General features: G+C 52.8%; 1 long non-coding RNA gene across 2 annotated transcripts; it reads left to right on the top strand.

The window, feature by feature from the left end:
* Positions 1 to 4492: 4492 nt before the first annotated feature.
* Positions 4493 to 10465, top strand: LOC131408216 (uncharacterized). 2 transcript variants are annotated; one of them, XR_009220704.1, is made up of 9 exons: positions 4493 to 4906; positions 5317 to 5419; positions 5920 to 5989; positions 7514 to 7587; positions 7989 to 8063; positions 8662 to 8694; positions 9054 to 9174; positions 9384 to 9474; positions 9811 to 10465. It is a non-coding gene; the product is annotated as an uncharacterized LOC131408216 (long non-coding RNA). The 2 variants fall into 2 exon arrangements; XR_009220703.1 differs by lacking the exons at positions 4493 to 4906; positions 5317 to 5419; positions 5920 to 5989; ... (2 more) ...; positions 8662 to 8694; positions 9811 to 10465 and adding an exon at positions 8729 to 8918 and having other exon boundaries at positions 9384 to 9606.
* The last annotated feature ends 1599 nt before the right edge of the window (positions 10466 to 12064 follow it).

The following is a 12064-nucleotide window of genomic DNA, read 5'->3' as shown; positions in this document are numbered from 1 at the left end:
CTCTGTTGATGACCTACTGTGCTCTGAAACGCTGAGAAAATGCTTTCCACCCACTTGAGATCATTTAGAACTAAGGAGGCTTGGGGGCTTGGGCGGATGAGAAGTTGGGATAAGGAAGAAGATGCCAGAGCCCTAGACACCAAGTCTAGAGACAAGAGAGAAGACCAGTCATTGTTCTTATCTGGAGGTCCAGAGGTCCTCATCTGGCGGCAGGGTCATTGTCCTGGTTGAGGTTGGATGCCTCAGGAATGAAGAAGACACCTGGTGGGGGACAGCAAGATGGGGGAAAAGGTAGGCTCCCGAGATTCCTCCCACTCCTTCGAAGGCGACAGGTCCTGCTCTTTTACCCCTAGGAGTCTGGGGAGCCTCTGTCTTGAGGACACCTGAAGAAAGGTTCTTTTCTGTTTGGTGGCATTTTGGCGAGGGCTGCAGTGCTAGTGCCTGCCACCAGGGGACGAGCAGCCACTTGTGTTAGTGGTGGCCAGTGAGTTTTTGTTTTTATTTTTTTTTTCAGTTGTATTGATATATACTTGATATACAGCACTCTGCAAGTTAAAATTGCTGTGTGGTATATTTGAAAGTTGCTAAGAGAGTAGATCCTAAAACTTCTCATCACCAGGAAAAAACCTTTTATTTTTGTTTGGTGATTGATGTTAAGTAAACTTATTTTGGTAACAATTACATGGTTATTACATAACATATATTACATATTACATACATATTACATAATATATATATACATCGAGTCCTGCTGCTGTAAACCTGAAATTTACATGGTATCCACTGAACTTTGCTTGACTCCTGGAACAGCGAAGAGTCAAGCAGAGGTCTTTCTGGCTGTCCCCTTGCCTCAGAAACAACTTGTACCTCCTATTACTAGTGTTCATCTCCACAATCAAAGTTGGTCAGAAGCAGGGGGAGGGGTGCAAGATCTTCCCATGTACTCATTCAGCAGCTGTGAACTGAGGACTCACCCTGTGCCAGGTGCCCTGGTGGGCCGAAGTGCAGGATGAAAATGACCAAGTGGTCCTTGCCTGCCAGGAGCTCACAGTCTAGAGGGGAAATGGACAAAAGCAAAGACATGAGCAAGAAAAGAACAAGTGCTATAGAGAAACACAGCAGGAGGCTGTGAGGGAGGGCTGGGCATCACTGGGTAGGAGGGTCTGAAAGGCCTTACTGGGGTGACATTTGCTGGGACCAGAATGACAGGAGGGAGTCAGACCTGCACGACTCTGGGAGCAGTGTGTCAGGGAGATGGCATCACTGGTCCTGAGTCTCACAGGCAGAAGTGAGTTTGGCCAGAGGAGGTTAGAAAGGTGGCCAGTGTGGTTGGAGGGAGCCTGGGAGGAGAGAACAGGAGCTGGGGTGGAAGGTAGGGCCAGGGCCTGGTAGGCTGTGTCAGTTACCTTTCCCTCTCTGACTTCATTGCCCCTAACCTTGCATTTCAAAACTACAAATGTTGACTATCTCACAATTTGTGTGGATCAGCAATCCGGCATATTTTAGCTGGGTGCCTCTGCCTCAGTGAGTTTAATAGGTTGGGGCTGTGGCCTCAACTGAGGCTTGACAGGGGGAGGACTCGTACCCAAGATCACTTCAGCCCTCAGGGTTCAGTTTGGACTGAGAGCCTAAGTTTCTGTCTGTCTGTTGGCCTGGGCACCCCCGTGCTTCTCTCCTCTATAGGCCTCCACATTGGGAAGCCCCAAACACTGGTATTTGATTCCTCAGTTACAGGGATTCGACAGTGAGAGAGAGAGAGAGATGGAACATGAAAGAGGGAGTAAGAGGAAGTGAGAGACTTTGTTAGTTAAACTTTAGACAATACATCCCATCACCTAGGCTGTTATTATATTCAGAAGCCAGTTACTAACCACTTAGTGGTTCCACGGGGATGGCTATACCGTGGGTGGGGCTTACTGGGTACCACTGTGGAGGCTACCCACTTCATGGGCCAAGATGAGGCACTTGGGTCTCATTCTCCATAAAACAGGAAACAATTGAATGGTTTTATGCCGCAGGATGGCAATATCTAAATTTCCATTAGCTTCAACCCCCTCATGATGCTAACCTGAAAATGAGGCCAAGTTGGAAGCGACTGTTCCAATATTATATTGCTAGAACACAGGCCTGTTTTGAGTGGTGTTCTGTGCTACATATCACCCCTTCTTATTATTCTTCAACTCTAAGTTTAGGTACATGTGACACTAGCCCACAGGGGTAATAGATATTATGTCATATACACCGGGTAATGTCCCTAGGAAGTAGATTCTAGCTTGATCCTCATGGTACAGGTTTGGAGACTGGGGAGGACCTGAGTGACACAAGGATTTTCCCAGGAAGCAGAACTGGTAAGAAAAAGAAGGTCTGCATTCATCTCTGTCTCCTCAAAGCTAGGACACGACTTAGGATTCCAGGGAGCTGTGGCTATGGCTGTGTATGCTCCTTGTGTACAGTTCAGGAGATGATATGGGGGAGGAGGCTGAGCGGCCTGGGCCCAGGGGGCAGCTCTCGACAAGTCTGATTGAGGGAAGGGGCCCAGGTAAAGGAATCTTGAAAAATGATCTACTTCCTTGGTCATAGACCCTGACAGATCTTAGAACTCTGGTATCCAGGCACCCACAGGCCCCCATCCAGCTCACTTGATTGGAGACAGTCAACAGGCAAAAACGTTTTGTTGTTGTATCCCAACTTTTGGAGAATCTGGACTCAAAAATGTCCAGAAAGAGAATCATTTTGGCGTTGCCGCCATTGGCTCAGCCCTCATCCCCGATGTCTCTGGGCGTCTGGAAGGAGGCAGTGCCGGCCAGGACACAACTGTGATCCCACGTGAGCAGTCCCACACCCCTTGTCCCTCATCGTGTGTGTGTGTCTGTGTGTCTTTGAAGAGAGGGGAAGGCAGGGCATGAGGGGTAGGTCATTCCTGGGCAGGAGCTGGTGGTTAGGTGTCAGAAGCCTGGTGGGTCTGTCATGTTCATACCCCAGGTCATGGTTGGCAGCATCAGAATGTGAGCTCCTCCACTCATATGTTACCGAGCCGTGGAGGTTTGATCTCCTTCCCTTCCTGACCACAGTTCTTTGCGGGGATGTCACTCTGTGTCTGAACAGAGGAGCAGACTTTCTCTTGGGGGTTGACCCCAGTGGCAGTGTGCAGCCAGCCCCTGATTCCTTCTGGCCCAGCTCCTGGGCAGTCTTTGCAGAACTCCACTCAGGAGGTCGTCGAGGAGATGCCCAATGGTTTCAACTCCACCAACTCACTAGACAAGGGGCAGGTGCATGAGACCACAAACACCATCTAGTGCTGCTCTGAGGTGAGAGCAGGAGCAGAGGGTCTCCACACTCAGGACCTTGAGATGATGGGGTTGGACCAGAACTAGGTCAGGACCAGACTGTGGCTGTCCCTTTTTCAAGCTAAAGGGGTTGTACATGCATGTCACCTTGCCTGATTCGAAGCTGAGCTGCCATGACCCTCTTACCCTTGCCCAGTGTGAGCTGCTGGAGGCCACTGAGGCAGAGCCAGAGTGTAAAGGGAACCACAGCCTGGGTATCCCTGGAAGGGATGTGGGATCATTTCTGTATTTAGAAGGACACATGGAAAGTTAGCTATATGGGTGAACCTTTCTCTTTATCCAGCTCCAGCTCCAGCTCCAGCTGCAGAGCTCCAGCCAGCAGCAGAAGCAGAGCAGTGGGCAGTGGTGGAGGTAGAGCTGTCTCCAGCTCTGTTGACATCACCCCTTCTAGCGCTGGAGCCAGCATCCGCTCCATCAGCAGTATTGGAGCTGGAGCAAGGGCCCACTTCGGCTCCAGCAGGAGTGGGAGCTGCTGAGCTGGAGTCACCTGGACCATCATTTCTAGTGGGAAGTTCATCTCCACCTGTGCTTGTTAAGCAGCATGAGAAGAAGCCTAACCTCATGGCCTTCCCTCCTAAGCTGGTGGTGGAGCAGTTGACCTTGATGGATGCTGTGAGCAGCTGGGCTCTCGGGCGGGGTGGAGCAGGCCTTCCTTCTGCCATTATTGCCTTAGACCTGATCCAGACTCCTATGATCTGGGCCCAAATCCTGGCTCCACTCCTTACCAACCGTACGACCTAGGCAACTTTCTGAACCCCTAAGATATTGCTGTCCACCTGCAGACCGTAGAGGTGGACATTAACAGGACCTGTTGCAAGGAGTGGCTGTGCCAACTCCATGAGGTAGAAGAGATGGAAAGCTGGGCAAGGCCTGGTCTATCTGTAAGGAGAGGAACTCACTGTGTGCAGCCAGATCCCTGGTGGCCCAACCTTCTGCAAGGAGGCTCCACAGCCTCAGGACTTATTAGACACCTGATGTGTACTTCACTACAAGGAAGACAGACAAGGACCGTGGTTGTAGCTGCCATGGGGGAATGGGCATCAAAATAGGGAATGGGACCAGAGGGGGTATCAGGGTGGTGGAAGATGTCCCCTTGGGATGAGCCGAGTTGAGCCACAGTCTGGAGCTTGGAGTTAGCCAGGACAGGGTGGGTGCAAATGACCCTCTCCCTTCCCTGCCAGTATTGGCTCCTGGGTCATCCTGTGCTGGGTGTCCTCGGTGGACAGGGAAGAAAACCCAGGGAATCTCACAAGGCTCAGGCCACATCCTGAGCTTCCTGAGCTCCAGCTCTAAACTGTGACTCCTGTGTGGGACTTTTGGGGATGTGGACACAGAGCTGGGGTGTGGCAATGCTGGGTGACACTCCCCCTGTTCCCCAGGAGCTCTTCCGGAAGGTGGTGCCCTCTCAGTGCCTGGGCTCCACCTGGGGCAAGAGGAACAAGCCTGGCAATGAGCACCTGGCACCCACTCTCCAGGCCACCGTCGACCACATCAGAAGAGTGGTCAGCCTCATCATCACCACCTGCCTCGGGGACCTGAGCATGACGGTGCCGGACAGGGTGAGGGTGGTGGAGCACTGCATCCAGGTGGCCAGGGTATGCTGTGGGAGGCCCAGTGGAGCCCCTCTCTGGAACCTTGGGAACTGCCTCTCCACCTTTATCAGCTCCCAGGATTGCAGTGTGTGGTCTAAGCCCCTGCACAGTCCCTAGGCCCTTCCTGCCAGGGGTCCACTGATCTTGACTCCAGGTCCCAGTGGGAGGATGCTCACTTCCTACCTGACTCCTTCCCTGGGTTGAGCTAAAATCCTCCTACCTGTGAGTGTTACTCTTTGGGTCCTAAATGTGCCCTTCTGGGGCTCCCTGAGCATCTGTCTCATCCAGGAGAGGAGATTTAAATAGAAGGGGACTGAAGCTAGAGCAAGCAGGGCTCCAGCGCCCCACCTCACAGCTCATTCTCTTCCCTTCCCCAGGAGTGCAAGATCCTGAAGAACCTCTCCTCACCCTGTACTGTCATCTCTGCTCTGCAGAAAACCTCCACAAACCACCTGAAAAATACACGAGGGAAGTTTCCTGGTGGGTAGTGCCCCTCTCCATAGGAGGACCAGGGTGGATGAGGGATCTCCTGAATATCTGCCATTGGCCCCTCAGTCAGCTAGGAACTCCTGGGAGGCAGCAAATGCTGGGGACAAGGCCTGGGCCTTGGCAAGTGGTCTCTAAGCCTCCTGGTGTCCTTAGTGCACCAGTTCTGCTTCAGTACTCGGTTTCCCTAAATGTCAGGTACTGGGTTGAGCCACATTGGAGATTTTCAAGTGTTTATAGCAACAGAACTCTATGCCCAGTTGAAACTCAAAGTGGTCAAAAGAGAGCTGCTCTGTAGAGCTGGGGAGTGGAGACACCAATGACCAACAGGAGAGTCCCCTCCCAGTCCTACGAGACTTTAGAGCTCAGTGGATCCCAGTGAGAACACTCCTCCAGGGAGGTTGAATCTCTTGGGTTGTCAAAGAAAAGGGATTTGCACTCAGACCCCTTACACTATCCCTAAATTTATCTTTCCCTCTTTCCCCTCCCCTCAGGGAGAGCTCTGAAAAACTTAAGGAGCGCTATAGCCAAGAAGAGTCCTTGAGCAGAGAACTGATGACAAAGGTAAAGTGGAGGATAGGGGACTGGAAAGAGAGGAGGAGTAGGGGGAGTGGGACAGGGCAGGCTGAGGTTTTGATAGTTTCTGACTTGAACTTTCTCTGAAACATTCCCGTCTATCTTGTCGAGGTTAACAAGCAGAGGGATCTGTTTGGTCCATGGGGCGGTGGGGTGCTGTTTATAGGCAGGAGGCCCTGGTCACGGGACACAGTGGTGTTGGCTGGGCTGTTCCAGGATGAGTTGCCGAGCTGGCACCATCAGCAGGTCTCTGGCTTCCATGCACGTCCATCTTGATGGATGTAGCTTGTTCCAGGCTGTTGGGTGGTTTGGGGGGGGGGTTAGCCCTCAGCCTAAACCTGTCCTCAGGAAGCCAGGTCCCAACTGCTCCTTCTGTCTTCACCATGTCTCAAAGGGGAGGTCACCCTGCCTGCCCCAGGGATGGGCACAGCAGGGGATTCCAATGGCCCAGGTGGACAAACAGGCTGCTCATCCTTGGGTCTGAATGGCTGCACCAGAGATAAATGTGTGTACATTCTGGGACTCCCCACTGGACCCCTAGAGCAGTCACTCAAGTCAACCGCAGGAGTCTCACCTGAGTGCCTGCTTGGCAATGACATATCCCCAGGTGGCTTATGAGAAGCGTCTAGGCAACTGATGGATTCTTAATGGATCCTCCTGAAAGGACGTTAAGAGCTTCATGTAAATGAGGGAGCAAAGCTTCCTATCACCCCCTTACCTGTGGATCAGATGTGACACCTTGGAGGTCCAGTTCCTGAGTGGATAAAGAAAGAGTTCAGTGCAGGGGAATATCCTGAGGGGTTCCTTGGTGAGGAGAAGGCTTTGGCATGGCCTCTGTCCCAGCCTGGGGGCCATACACTCCACAGGTCTAGGGCAGGCAGGAGCCACTCAACCACACTCCAAAAACACCCCATCCTCTCCATCCATGGCTTGGCTCAGGCCCAAGATTTGAGAGCACAGGGGACAGGACTCTTGTCAGTGGTTAGATTGGGCGTTAGGTGAGGATGTTGGAACAAGGCCTCTGGCTGGTAGGGGCAAGTGGCCTCTCCTCTGTGGGCCCCTGAGCAACTCACTGCCCCTGTTTGGGCCTCTGTCTCCTCATCAGGGAAATGGAGGGTCATCATGTGGTGCAGGCCTCACAGGGTGGTAATGAGGTAAGAGGGACGAAAGGAATGTGGGAGCTTTCTGCCTGCTCCACCTGGAGGGGTGAGGGCGAGAGAAATGATGACAGTCATGTGACATTGAGTCTTCAGGAGAACCTGTGAGGTAGCTGGAGTTCTCCCACATTCCAGATGAGGAAACAGGCTCGGGGAGGCCAGACCAAAAGCCCAAGCTCACACCCAGAGTGAGAGTTGGAGCTGGGCTTGTTCTGGAATCACAAGACCTTGGAGGGTGGAATGGCATTGGTACCAGTTGACTAGAGTCAGATGTCCAGGGTCGGAGGCCACTGGTGCTGGAGAGAAATGGGGTGAGGGGAGTATGGCCCGCTGACACTGTCCTCGACTCTGGCAGGAGGGGCCTTCCATGTTTGCCTCCCGGAGAGCAACCCCCAGAGAGTGCAGGAGAAACAGCAGCAGGAGCAGCACGTGAGTGTGCCTGTGGGGGAGGGGCTCTGGCCTCGAGCTGGAGGCCTCAAATCAAGAAAGGATGGCCCTTCCTCTTGGAGCCACAGTGTCTGAATCCTCCAGTAGAAGTGACCAGGAGGGCCTGGAAGAGCTGGTGAAGGATGGGTTCATTGTGGGGAGGGCCAGAGACCGCATACCCTGTGATTTGCCAGAAGCTGGCCCTGGGAGGTGAGGAGGAGGAGTGTGGTGTTCTTGGGGTGTGAAGGGAGGAAAAATTAAGAGGCTGTTAAGGGTCCTAGGCTACTCCCCGTGGGATCCCTGAGGTGGGCCTGGAGGCTGAGGGTGAGGATTTTTCAGGGGAGGGTCTGCAGGGAGCTGACTTGAGAGCAAAGGCTCATCCCACGTGCACCCCGGTGTCACAGGGTGACGTCCCCTATCTTGGCACATTCCTCCGTGACCTGAAGATGCTGGGTCTGGCGATGGGTGATTATCTCGAGGTGGGTGAACCTGAGGACCAGGCAGGGGACTAGGGTCCTGAGTCTTGGGATACGGGAGCCCCCGCACTGAGCTCTGAGCTCTCAACACTTGGCACATCTCCTGTCATGAGAGCCTCTCAACCACCCTTGGGAGCTGTCGCATCAGGCTCATCTTAGGGATGAGTGAACAGAGGCTCCGCTTGAGACACCCATTCGGGGTGCTCAGACTGGGGAAGCTCAGAGCTGCCTGATGGTACAGCTGCGTGAGGTTTTATCTGAGCTGGACTCATCCTCTCCCGCCATGCTGCCCATGGATGGTGAGAGAAATCGGGTCCCTCCAAGTCAGGCAGCACATAAGTGGCTGAGCAGTCCCCTCTGCCTGAGGCCTCAGCCTCCAAGTCTGTCATCAGAGAGGGTTGTACTGCCAGGTCACTCAGCCTCACCCCCATGTCCCCCTTCTCTGGATCCCAGAGCCTGGCCTAGGTCCAAGTCCTGTTTTCTCTGCATGCCCGGGCCCCTCTGGGGACCTGGCAGTCGTGCACCATGAGAAGGGGTGGGCATAGGGGGCTAGTCATGCTAGAGGGCTCTGTCTGATGGACTCTGGCTGTCTGCCTTCCAGGGGAATGAGATCAACCTTGAGAAAAGGACTGAGGTGAGCAGCTGTGGCACTCCATGCAGGGGAGGGGAAGGAGGTGGAAATCAGAGACCCTATGGACAGAACAGTCCCTGGCTCCACCCCCTGTATCTTACATTGAGTGGAAGAGTTTGATAACAGAGAAGTGGGAGACCCATCCAATTGCCGGGTGGGTTGAGGGGAGGATGGCATCAAGGAAAACTTCCTGGAGGGGCGGCTGATTATTCCCATTCTGAGAACAGGTAGAGCCTGGATGGAACTGGAGGGAAGGAGGGTTCCCAGCACTCGTCTCCTGCCCACTCCTCACCCCGCACAAGGCCCCTGCAGCATCCCCCAGCCAGGCCCTGTCTGCATCCTCTTCTTCCCTCTGGTCCCAGGAATACCGAGTCATGAGGGAGATCCTGCTGCTCCAGGTGGCTGCAAAGAATTAGAACCAGAGCCCGAGGAGCGATTTGGGGCCTGGTTCCAGGACATGGAGCTGCTCAACCAGAATGATAGGTGAGGCCAGGCAGGAGTTGGGTGAGGGCAGGGATGGATTCTCCCTGTTGGCCAGTCCAGAGAGCCTGTCTCAGTGGCCCCCCAGTCAGCCCTAGGCCTTATTGCATGGCGACCTCTGGGACATCCAGAATCCAGCTGCTGGGCAGTCAGTGGGGGGACATCAGATGTGTGGATCCTGGTAGGCTCACAAGTGCCTCTCTGTCCTGTAGCTACAGCCTGTCCTGCCAGCTGGAACCCCAGGCTTAGTTGGGCAACAGAATATTCAAGGCCAAGAAGAACCGGCCATCATCAAGTTCAGGGGTGAGTGAGTGTCTGGGCCGGGGTGACTGACTCCTAGGGGTTCAGTAAATCTTTGAGCTAAGCGTGTCCTTGGGGAGTCCGATAGCTGGCACTGGGATCCCAGCTCCACTACTGAGCAGTCCTGTGACTGGGGTGACTGTCTTCAGCTTCCTGAGACTCCATTTCCTCCTCTGTGAAATAGGTGATACTAAATGATCACCCTCGTGGCAGGGACAAATGGGGTACTGTTGGCTGACACTACTGAGCACAGAGTCTGGAGCACCCAGTGCAGTGGGGACAAGGTGGGGCCCATGATTCTGAGGGAGACCCCCAAGATAACCGGACTCTTCTACTCAGCCCCCAGGCCCCAACACCGAGCCCCATACCAGTGGCCGATCACAGCCCTATCCTCAGCAGCGCAGACACAGCTGGGAGGCTTGCGATGCACAGGGCCAGCTCCTCACACACGACGGGAAGGGGAGCATTGTAAGCTGATTCATGGGGACCCCTGGAGCCCAAGAGAGAGGGGACAACCCCACCCCAGCTCCCTGACATCTCTACCCCAGCGCCTATTCACCCATTGGGGAGGAACAGTAGTTATGTGTTGTAAATAATAAATGCCATATTTGAATATTATATTCAAGTCCTGTTCCCTTTACAGCCTGGGAGTTGTGGTGTGGTTCTGTCGCTTTCTGTAGGCATGTGAGAGAGACACAGAATCTCACATTTCTCCTTGAATCAAGAACTCTTCTGGGTCATCAGCTTATTGTATGTGGGGGAAGGGAGAAGGGCCAGCCCCTTCCCTGACTAGTCGGGACACTCCCAAGTCCCCCTAACTCAGAGGACAAGTTCATTTCAGTATCATTCAGCTCCTCCAGGAGCAGACACGGCCCCCCGCCCATTCTCTTGGGATTTAAAGGTTGAAGGTACTTTCACAGGCAGAGCAACAACCACTGAAATGTGGGTGTGTTTAAAACAGCACTACCCAGGACTGTGTCGTGCCACAGGCAGGGACTGCCTTTCTACGTTCTGGAGGAACAGGGAATGTATCCTACTTCTCTTGTTGAGGTTTCTTCTGACCAAATTTTAGAAACTTGCAGTTTTCTAGTTCAATCTCTGGAATTGCATCAGCTGTAAGTGAGGAAAACAACGTAAAAAGGTCAGAACGTGCATGTGGAGAAGACAAGGCCCAAGGAAGGTCATTTGCATATGGACTAAAGGCAGGCAAGATTTTCCCTCCTGAGGCCCATCTAGGGGCTCCATGTTCACCCCTGACCTAGATTTGAATCCTGCTGGGATCCTTGTCCAGGACTCTGAATTCCTTTTCCTGCTTGTTTTGTACCCAAGGGGAAAGTTTTGTGTCGCAGCTTTAAGGCTACTGCTGGGCCTCGTTCCATAAACATGACTGCTCCCTGTGAACTAGGATTTTCAGCACCCCTGCCTTCCTTATGCAATTCCTTTTAGGGCAGAAATTCCCTAGAAGGCCCCCAGTCTCCTCCCTGGCTTGACCTGATGGATCCAAGGTGAGCTCTACTTTGCCAGGATAAGGGACCATAATCCTGGCCAGTGAGGGACCCCACACTGTCCCTTGCTGTCTAGGGTGACTTCTGAGCTCGTGTCATTCTGAGGTCCATGGTCTTGGACCATCCACCAGTTTACACGTTCAGTGTTGGTGTTACCAACTCCTCCAAATTGGGCAATTTGGTCCAAACCTTTAGTGTGTCGCCCCTAAGTGGTTGTGATTTTTCCCCAGTCTTGTACTGTGGTTACATTACAACCACCTGCTGGGGTGTGAACCCTGTTTGGAGCTTTGAAAGATGAGTCATGACAGGGGTGTGGGGGTGTCCAGCAGGGAATGCCACGGAACTGATGATCCATGGACGTGCATGGATCCAATTAAAATGCTGAAATGCTTCCCATCTGGTTGTGAACAGACACTGCTCTGAGCTCACACCAAGAACCCACCCCATGACTAGGAGCTTTCAAAGGGTTACCAACTCGCATTTTGAACCTCATTCCTCGAGAACACCCTGTAAGACAAGGGCCAGAGGAATTGCTTGGCACTTGTGAGTTATCCCCTCCTTTCTGATGGCTGCAAGTGTCACCCAGACACACAGACTGGACTCTGCCAAGGAAGCCTTCTCAGGACAGGCAGAAGCTGAGAATGAATCCTGGTTCCCGGCATCCCAGGCCCTTCCTGACATGGCAGAGTCACCCAGGAAAGTGGTTTGGTAATGGAAAGAATGGGAAGACCGTACTTTCCCTCCAAAGAGAAAGAGAAGTGCCAACAGCAAAAGCTTGATCCCACAAATAGACAATTAAATCCCAACAAGCAGTGGGTTCTTGTCAGATTACTGATGCTGACAAGGCCTCTTTTGATAATAGCATGATCCCCCAACTGCCATGTCCATCTACATGAATCAAATTTCCAACACATATGGATCTAAAAACCTGAGGGAAATCTGGTATTTCCTTAGATGCAACTCTGAATTAGCATGCAACAGAGAACATAAAAATGGAGACTTAGAAGTAAATATCTAATTTGAGAACATAGACATCAAAGTGCTTTTGAAATAATATTTTGGAATCTAGTGGAATATTACACAAAAAG

This window comes from Diceros bicornis, chromosome 7, assembly GCF_020826845.1.
Source record: "Diceros bicornis minor isolate mBicDic1 chromosome 7, mDicBic1.mat.cur, whole genome shotgun sequence".
Classification (NCBI taxonomy): domain Eukaryota; kingdom Metazoa; phylum Chordata; class Mammalia; order Perissodactyla; family Rhinocerotidae; genus Diceros; species Diceros bicornis.
Note: the sequence above shows the minus strand (reverse complement) of the source record. Positions and strands in the feature narration are given on the sequence as shown.